The sequence below is a fragment of the Chrysemys picta genome, chromosome 4 (genome assembly GCF_011386835.1).
Source record: "Chrysemys picta bellii isolate R12L10 chromosome 4, ASM1138683v2, whole genome shotgun sequence".
In the NCBI taxonomy this organism is placed as follows: Eukaryota; Metazoa; Chordata; order Testudines; family Emydidae; genus Chrysemys; species Chrysemys picta.
Window position 1 is genome coordinate 39,258,315 of NC_088794.1, and position 8,227 is coordinate 39,266,541.

Here is an 8,227-nt window from a genome sequence, read left to right on the forward strand (position 1 = left end):
GTAAGTTTCTGGAGGTGTAGTGCCTCCTTCACCATAGAATTTGACTGGTATGCAATGACTGTGTCAGGAAGGAGGAACCCTTCAGTATGCAATGCAGCAATGCAGTAATGTTATGTTTTTGCCTAAAGATCAAAACCTGAGAATAGTACAATATGAAATGTTAACTTTGTAAACACAGACAATAACTCAGGATTCAGAAACCCTTGTGGTACAGATAGAGGAATGCCGTCACCTCTTAACTTTGTTTGGGATTTTGTGAGTTAATTATAAATCTGCAAAGGCCAATAATATTATTTCTGTGTTTCATAAGCCCATTTGTCCAACTAATTCAGTTCTCCCCTTGTTGTCTCTCAGGGATCGTAGCGTGCTGCTGCTTCTCCTGGTTACCATCATTATCTGGAGGATTATGTCTACGCAGAATGCAGGGTGAGGGATTTTTCTAAACTTCCATTCATTTCAATATGTGTATGAATTGTTCTTTGGTTCCACCATTCAATGCTGGCCAAACATTTCATTAAAAGAATCATGATCTCCATATGCAACAATGGGACAAAAGAAATAGGTAATCACTAGTGTAATTTTGTGAGTCTGCAGGCGGTGATAGTTTAGTGTTCTTCACATACCAATCTTTATATATAATATTTAAAAAACTTCTCTCCCTCCTAGTCTCTTTGCTCTGGAAGAAGCATTATTATAATGTATTTTTACAAAAATAAACAAACGCAAAACATTCTTTTCTGTCACCAGGATATTAGCATGATACAAAGAAATGATGGATTTTTGCCATTTAGATCCAAAAAAAGAAATTTTTTTTTTTGCTTCTCTGTAATATACTAACATTTGAAAAGAGGAGAAAAGAGATGTAAAGGGTTTTTTCCCCCTTTTTCCCCTGCTGCTTTTTTACCTTTGAAATATCAGCGATGTAACATGGTTCTCTCAAGTTTTGTTGGAAGACTTTCTGGGACTAGGAATGGAAGTCGTTTTGAGAATGTGTATTGTGAACCCTCAAACTTTAATTGCAGGGGCAGAAGGTGTTTAAAAATTATGAAAAAACAAAAACCCTTTCTCTCCCTTCTCCAAACTGTCAGAGGATAGACTTAAATAGTTATAAACAAAGTGTCTTAAAGAGTCTGGTCCAAAATCCTTTCCCCTCTCTCACTTGCTCTATGTTCAGTTTCTTGCGATGTCCTATGGTAGCCTTATTTTCTTCTTGGAGTGATTGCTCCTGTGTATTCCACAGTAGATGTGCATGCTCACCACGTGCACCGGTGCCGGAAGTTTTTCCCTTAGCAGTACCCGTAGTGGGGGATCACTGCTGCAACCCCTGGAGTGGCGCCTCTATATCGCGCTATAAGGGGAGCTGCACACTCCCCCCACCCTCAGTTCCTTCTTGCCGCCAGTGAAGGTAGTCGGAACTTAGTGCTCCAGCTCTCCTGCAGCACTGCAAACCTTAGTAGTACAACTCTTCTTAGTAGTCTGAATGTCTAGTTAGTTGCCTGGCTCGGGGCATGCCCCGTGCCCCAGGCTTCAAGTTGTGCGACTCCTGTCGCAGTTCTATGCCCAGAAGCGATCCACGCTCAGTGTCTTCGCTGTCTGGGCGAGACTCAGGTAAGTGAGCGTTGTAAAACTGCAGGTCGTTCAAACTAAGAACAAAACGCGAAGGAGATATCCGTCTCCGGGCCTTACTAATGGAGTTGGCATTGGCACCAGCACGCCGACCCGATCCAGCACCGGGCGTGTCGTCGGTGCGCAGCGATGCCCCATCAACTAGTCGGCACCGCTCCCCCGCTAAGAAGCAAGGGAAGACTCAGCGGTGCCGAGAAAATGATAGGGGTGAGGCCACACCTGAGTTGGGCAGCCCACGATCCCCCTCAGGATCCAGACCTCTGACTCATGCTGAGCGGAGTAGTCCGGTCCCGTCCGCGCGTGCCTCACCTGCGGGGAGGATACCGTCGACGCCGGAGGTAGCGCAGGCAGCGCGTGATATCCTGACCCTTCCAGTGCCGAGTGCGCCGCCTGAGATGGTAAATTAATTAATCTTGGTGTCCTCTGATGTTATCAGTGAAACCTCAGATATCTTCAGATCAACTTTCCAAACTTCAACAGCCATAAAACTCTGAAATTGGTTTTGAGTCTAAATATAAATTTACTTCCAGTCTCTCCTTTTAAAAGAAACTAAATAAGAGTTTTCCTTTGAAAATGTAACTTTTATTTTTCCTCTCCACCATTCAGCTATTACTATACACATGAAAACAACAAGAACCAGATGCCTTTGGTCCACATAACTGAACAAAAAAATTAATTTGCACCATAGCAGGTATGGGCTTATTTTAAATCACTTTCTTCAACATAAAAATGTCAAAATTGTGGTGAATGATATCAGCTCTAACTTACTGTAATGCAGATACTCAGACTGAGGCTTGAGAGCTGTAAGTGGCTCTTTAACCTTTCTCCTGTAGTTCTTTGCAGCACATAATATTAAAAGTTATTAACCAATCAGGATGCTTTTACTATGTTAGCCAATTACCAACTTGCACTGAGTTATTAACTTATTTACTGTGAGAATAATATTAATTTTCTACTACTGTGGCTCCTTTGGGTAATGATGATTGCTAATTTGGCTCCTGAACCACAGAGATCTGAATATTACTGCTCTAATGCAAAGACACTGTATGTTGAATGGAAAATTGACTACTTTTCTCCCAATCTTCTTGCTCCTCCGTTGATTGAATAAAAATAGGGCCTGCTGTAACCACAAACACTTGTGGTTTGTCTAAGCTTTTGTTTGTAGCAAATGAGCAGATCACATTTGCAATGTCATACCCTATTTTTGGAAGCTAGAACAACAGAATCGGTTCTGAAGCATTACTTGCATATAATTGTGTTTCCATCTAGTACAAAGGAAGATGGAAATCATGGGTCAAATGTTACCTAGCTTTGAAACCATGTTTTGTTTGTAAAGTTGTGGGGAAATCTGCTCTCTATACAACGTACTTCTAACCACACTAGAAGAAGGCTCAAACAGTTCTTTAGGTCTGTCTGCTTAAATGCGTGTTGCGGTGGCTGCTCTGCTTACAGTTTAATCCGCATTTAGTCCTGTGGCTGTCACTGTCCATAATGCAAACCGACTTTTGCTGGTGTTGCTTCGCTTTAGAATGCTGACACTTAACACAATGGCACCAACAGCTATCTGCCTTTATCCTTCAAATATACCTACCACCTCATGAATGTACATTATACAGCATGAAATACAGTTTGACATGAACAAGTTTACAATGTGCTATTTATTTTGACTTGTTGTAAACAGATTTTTTTTTAAAAGTAGGCTGATCTGAGAATCTTTCCCCAGGAAATGTAAAATTTTCAAAAAGATTACTTTTTGTCCAAGTGAAAGTAATAAAATTGCAATAAAATGTTTCTAAACATTGGTAGGAGCATAGAAGAACCTAGTTTTCTTTTAACATTGGTGTATCCCTTTCTGCAGGCAGGAAACCGCTTCTCTTCATGGTCAAGGATTTTGCCTGGAGAACATGGAAGCATTTCCTTCACCTTCTTTGTGGGTAATTTACCTTCTTGCAACCAAGTTCTCTAGGGGAAAATGCAAAGCCATAGCATATAGCGGACGTTGTTACTGCAGCTGCTTCCATTAGATGCTTATAGCAGTTGAGTTCATTAAGTTCAACTTTACCCAGCACCAGACTGTAGCTTTTAGGCCTCCTTCCTGCCCTCCTGCTGTTTGTCCATGAAAATACCTTGCATGCGGACTTCTGAGATGAACAAGACACGCTGCAGCATCAAGGATGCTTACTCCTCAGATTATGCTCTGGCCTTCTTTCCCTTTCATGGAAATTCTTGTTTCTGAGCAGTTGACTAAGTAATCTGTCACCTGGAGGAGGAGAAGACAAGGGCTGCTGAGCCTGCCTTGATTAGAAACTGCAAGCACAAGACTCTGAACTTCCTCCTGAGCATGCTTCATTGACTGCCACAGTTGTCTTCTGGAAACGTTTGGGAAGGTTGTGTGTGTGTGAAAGGAACCTTTAATTTTGAGGAGTTAATGGATTTTATAAAAAGGGCTTCATGTTGCTCTTCACAGACATAGCACTTAATGTCCTTCACCTTATAGTAGAGATACAATCAACTTCTTTTACAACCCTTTGTAATTTTTAACCCATTTTGCCTTCAATATTTAATTTTTTCTTCTTGGATCACTTACTTTAAAATGACTTAATAGGCATGAAACTACAGATTAAACTTTTTAAATACTGATTTTAAATCAAAAGCTTTCTTTAAAATGTTGTTTGGAATTTATAATATATTACTATAAGGGGGGGAAATATTTGTTTAGAAAGGAGATTTGTGAATTTACAGCAACACATCTTTAAAAACAATCTTGATAATTTTGTGATGCAAGATACTGATGACGCCTCCATCTTTGGAGACCTTGCCATATTTTTGAGCAGAGGTTCCTATGCTGATCTTCTAATCTGAACTACAATTAAAATAACTTGCACACAAAGAACTAGGTGAAGGGACTGATCTTGCAGTCCTGTAAAATAATCTCTCAATTGATTGAAGGCATTTGTGAATGTCAGCTACAGTACAAAGGTGTTATGACTCATTGTGTCCTTGATCCAGGGATTAAGAATGGGCAGTTTCACAAACCAGGTGTCAACTCCAGGCCTCTTGTGCTACCAGGGGAAGACTCGTAACAATGATAGTGGGGTTGTCTGATAGTGGTAAGTAGCCTAATAGCTTTTCTACATGGGAAAATTGACTGGTATAACTATAGCAGAATAGCTGTTCTGGAACACTTGTATTCCAGTATAACTCCCTCACGTGGACACACTATTCTGGAATAAAAGTGACTTTATTCTAGAATAATTGTTTACTTTCAAAGTAATTATTTTGAAATAAGAGGACTCTTCCACAATGAGTGTCCATGAGGGAATTATATCAAGAGTTATTCTGCTTCAGCTATGCCAATCAATTTCCTCACACAGGCAAGCCCTAAGTGACATCTTTTTATGATTCAAAAATGAAACCCCAAAACTGTCAGTTGAAACCAAAGACAGTAGATTTAAGTCTAAATGCTGGTCCCAGTGGAGTTACTGGCAAAACTCCCATTGATCTCACTGGGCTCAAGTTTTGGCCTTCAGTATGCAGCCTTTTCTTTCTATGCTTAATGCATTGAATCCATTGAATGTGCACTGTTTTCTATAAGCAACAATTAAGGACTCTAAAGTGCACCATACATTTTACAAGCATTTGGATTTACTTCAGACCTTACTATTCCTCTGGTGTTTACAGTGTCCTAGGTTTGTGTGATGTTTTTGGCAAGTGAAACAGGTCTCTACACTGAAGAGCTCACAGACTAAGACATGCTGCATAGAAATGTCATCAGGCAATGGATGAGAGTTTCTAGACAAAAAAGCCTTTTACTATTTAAGCCTTCGGATACTTATTTTTGCTTTGACTATGGGCTCCATATTTTTCTTCAACATCTTGAAACAGTATTAAGCTGGAATGTGGGTCAGCATTGGTGAAAAGTATCATTGTAAATGCAAAGTAGTTTCAAAACATCAGACAAATGTGCAGTGACTTACATTTAGGTTAAATTGTGGAGAAAATGGCCAAAGTGACAGGACTGTTCTGTACACAGAGACAAAAAGTGCATTAGTCTGTTCACCTTTCTCCACTTTTAAAAAAATCTGGCTTCACAGCTTCCCACTGTTCACGGGGAAGGTAAGTCAGCTCAGCTTCTATCTGACACAAATATTCTACTATATACTTCAATATGCAAATCAGTGGCTTTAGTTTTTAAAAAGGAACAAAAGCCTCATTACTTGTTTCCTGAATGGGTGCGACACTCCATCTTTCAGCCCATTTTCAATAACAGATGCAGTTAAGACTATAAAACTGCTTGGAACAAGCTAGAGAGTCTTATGGTTCACAAGCATTCTGATAACTAAAACTAAAAGAGTGGCTTCAATAGAATGTCTGTACTGCAGCCAACCTCACAAACTAAGTGTTGTGGTTAGGATTGGGACAATGGGAGAAGGGTGGTTAAGGATACGGGGAGTTTTCAGCTTGGAAAAGAGATGACTAAGGGGGAATAGGATAGAGGTCTATAAAATGATGACAGGTATGGAGAAAGGAAATAAGGAAGTGTTATTTACTCCTTCTCATAACACACAAACTAGGGGTCACCCAATGAAATTAATAGGCAGCAGGTTTAAAACAAACAAAAGGAAGTATTTTTTCACACAACACATAGCCTACCTGTGGAACTCCTTGCCAGAGGATGTTGTGAAGGCCAAGACTATAAAAGGGTCCAACAAAGAATTAGATAAGTTCATGGAGGACAGGTCCATCATTGGCTATTAGCCAGGATGGGCAGGCATACAAAACCATGCTCTTGAAGTGCCCCTTGCCTCTGTTTGCCAGAAGCTGGGAATGGGCGACGGGATGGATCGCTTGATGATTGCCTGTTCTGTCGATTCCCTCTGGGGCACCTGGCATTGGCCACTGTAGGAAGATAGGATTCTGGGCTGGCTGGACCATTGGTCTGATCCAGTATGGCTGTTCTTATGACCAATAGAGGGGAGTCCCAACCAGCAATATTTATATTGGGTGCACTGAAAGGGCTAACTTTCCAAAGCTGACCAAAAGGATGAGTGAAAGTGTTTTGGAGAAAAACACTAAACAGGACAATGTGAATTAAAATTGGGAGCTATTGTTTAAGGAGCTTGTTAGATGGGGCATAAGTCACATTGCATAATTAGCTGAGCTTGCAATGGCCTTCCACTCAATTTGCTGACATTTCTCCATCTGCAAATGTGGGAACCGTTTTAAAATGTAGATCCAATCAATTACAACACGTCAAGGAAGATTCTAGGCATCAATGATCTGATCATTGGGTTGATGGCGATAAACAAGAGATTCCCATCAGGCTCCCTCTCTCCCTCTTACCAAGAGCCACCCTCATCCTCTCTCCCCTTTCTGCTCCCGTATCCTCTGCAAACTTTTGAAGACGGATGCCTCATGATGGCCTTCGCTCCTGGGGATGTTGCCTAGTGGTCAGGGTTTCGGCCGGGGGGGCAGGGGGAAGGGCGCAGCAGATGGTGGGGGAGCCCAGGGCCTCCCACTGGGCTCTGACCCAGGACACTCTGGGGGCAACACAAGGGGGTGACACTTCCTAGCACCCCACTATTGTCCAAAGTTCACAGTTTATCACAGGAAGCTCTGAAGGGTGCTTGGCACCGCTTCGCGGCCAGGCGTGGCATGGCAGCTCTCTCCTTCTTGGGATGGCAGCTGCCTCTGTAACGCTGACAGATCCCAGTTGTCGATGGCCAGGATCGAACCGGAGACCTCTGGAGCTTACTGCATGGGCCTCTACAGCATGAACTAAAAGCCACCTGGCTGTTAGCTAAGGCTGTAGAGAAGACTCGTTTTATCTCTCCCTCTAAGTGGTCTTGGTGCCACTAGCTGGGACACACCACCACACCCAGAAGGTGTGTGGGTTACATACTTCCCCTAGCTGAGGAAGCGTGTCCTGAACTTCAGAGACTTCCCAGTTGGAATCCTGGACGACCCCTGTAACGATGCGGCCTCTGGAGGGACACTACTGAGAGTATCAATTCTGGACAAATTGCTTGGAACAGGGCAGTCACAGCCCAAGGCTGGGTGTCCTTTACTATTAAAGCACGCCACACCAGCCATGCAGAGAGGACTTTGGTTTTACCCCACTGGCTAATCGGATGTCATACAAGCAATTCCCTCAGAGATTCCGGTTCCCTTGTATTACTACCAGCACCACTCCGTATGGGGATGAACGGTTATGAAAACCAATACCCCAGTAAAAGAAAAAAGGTTCTCTCAAAGGACCCAAACCCACATCCAGGTCAATAGACAAGTCAGATCTTACCCACAAATCACGCTGTTGCCAATCCTTTAGAATCTAAAATCTAAAGGTTTATTCATGAGGGGGAAAAGATATAGATGAGAGCTAGAATTGGTTAAATGGAATCAAGTACATACAGTAATGGCAAAGTTATTGGTTCAGGCTTGTAGCACTTGTAGCAGCAATAGAATAAACTGCAGGTTCAACTCAAGTCTCTGGAGTACATCCACAGCTGGGATGGGTCATTCTGTCCTTTGTGTAGAGCTTCCGTTTGTAGCAAAGTCCCTCCAGAGCTATGAAGCAGGATTGAAGACAAGATGGAGACAA

The 8,227-nt window shown here is 42.1% G+C and overlaps 1 long non-coding RNA gene across 1 annotated transcript; it reads left to right on the forward strand.

The window, feature by feature from the left end:
• The first annotated feature begins 295 nt into the window (after positions 1-295).
• LOC135982729 (uncharacterized) lies at positions 296-4,308 on the forward strand. Its single transcript, XR_010600276.1, has 3 exons — positions 296-426; positions 2,233-2,317; positions 3,485-4,308. It is a non-coding gene; the product is annotated as an uncharacterized LOC135982729 (long non-coding RNA).
• Positions 4,309-8,227: the final 3,919 nt, after the last annotated feature.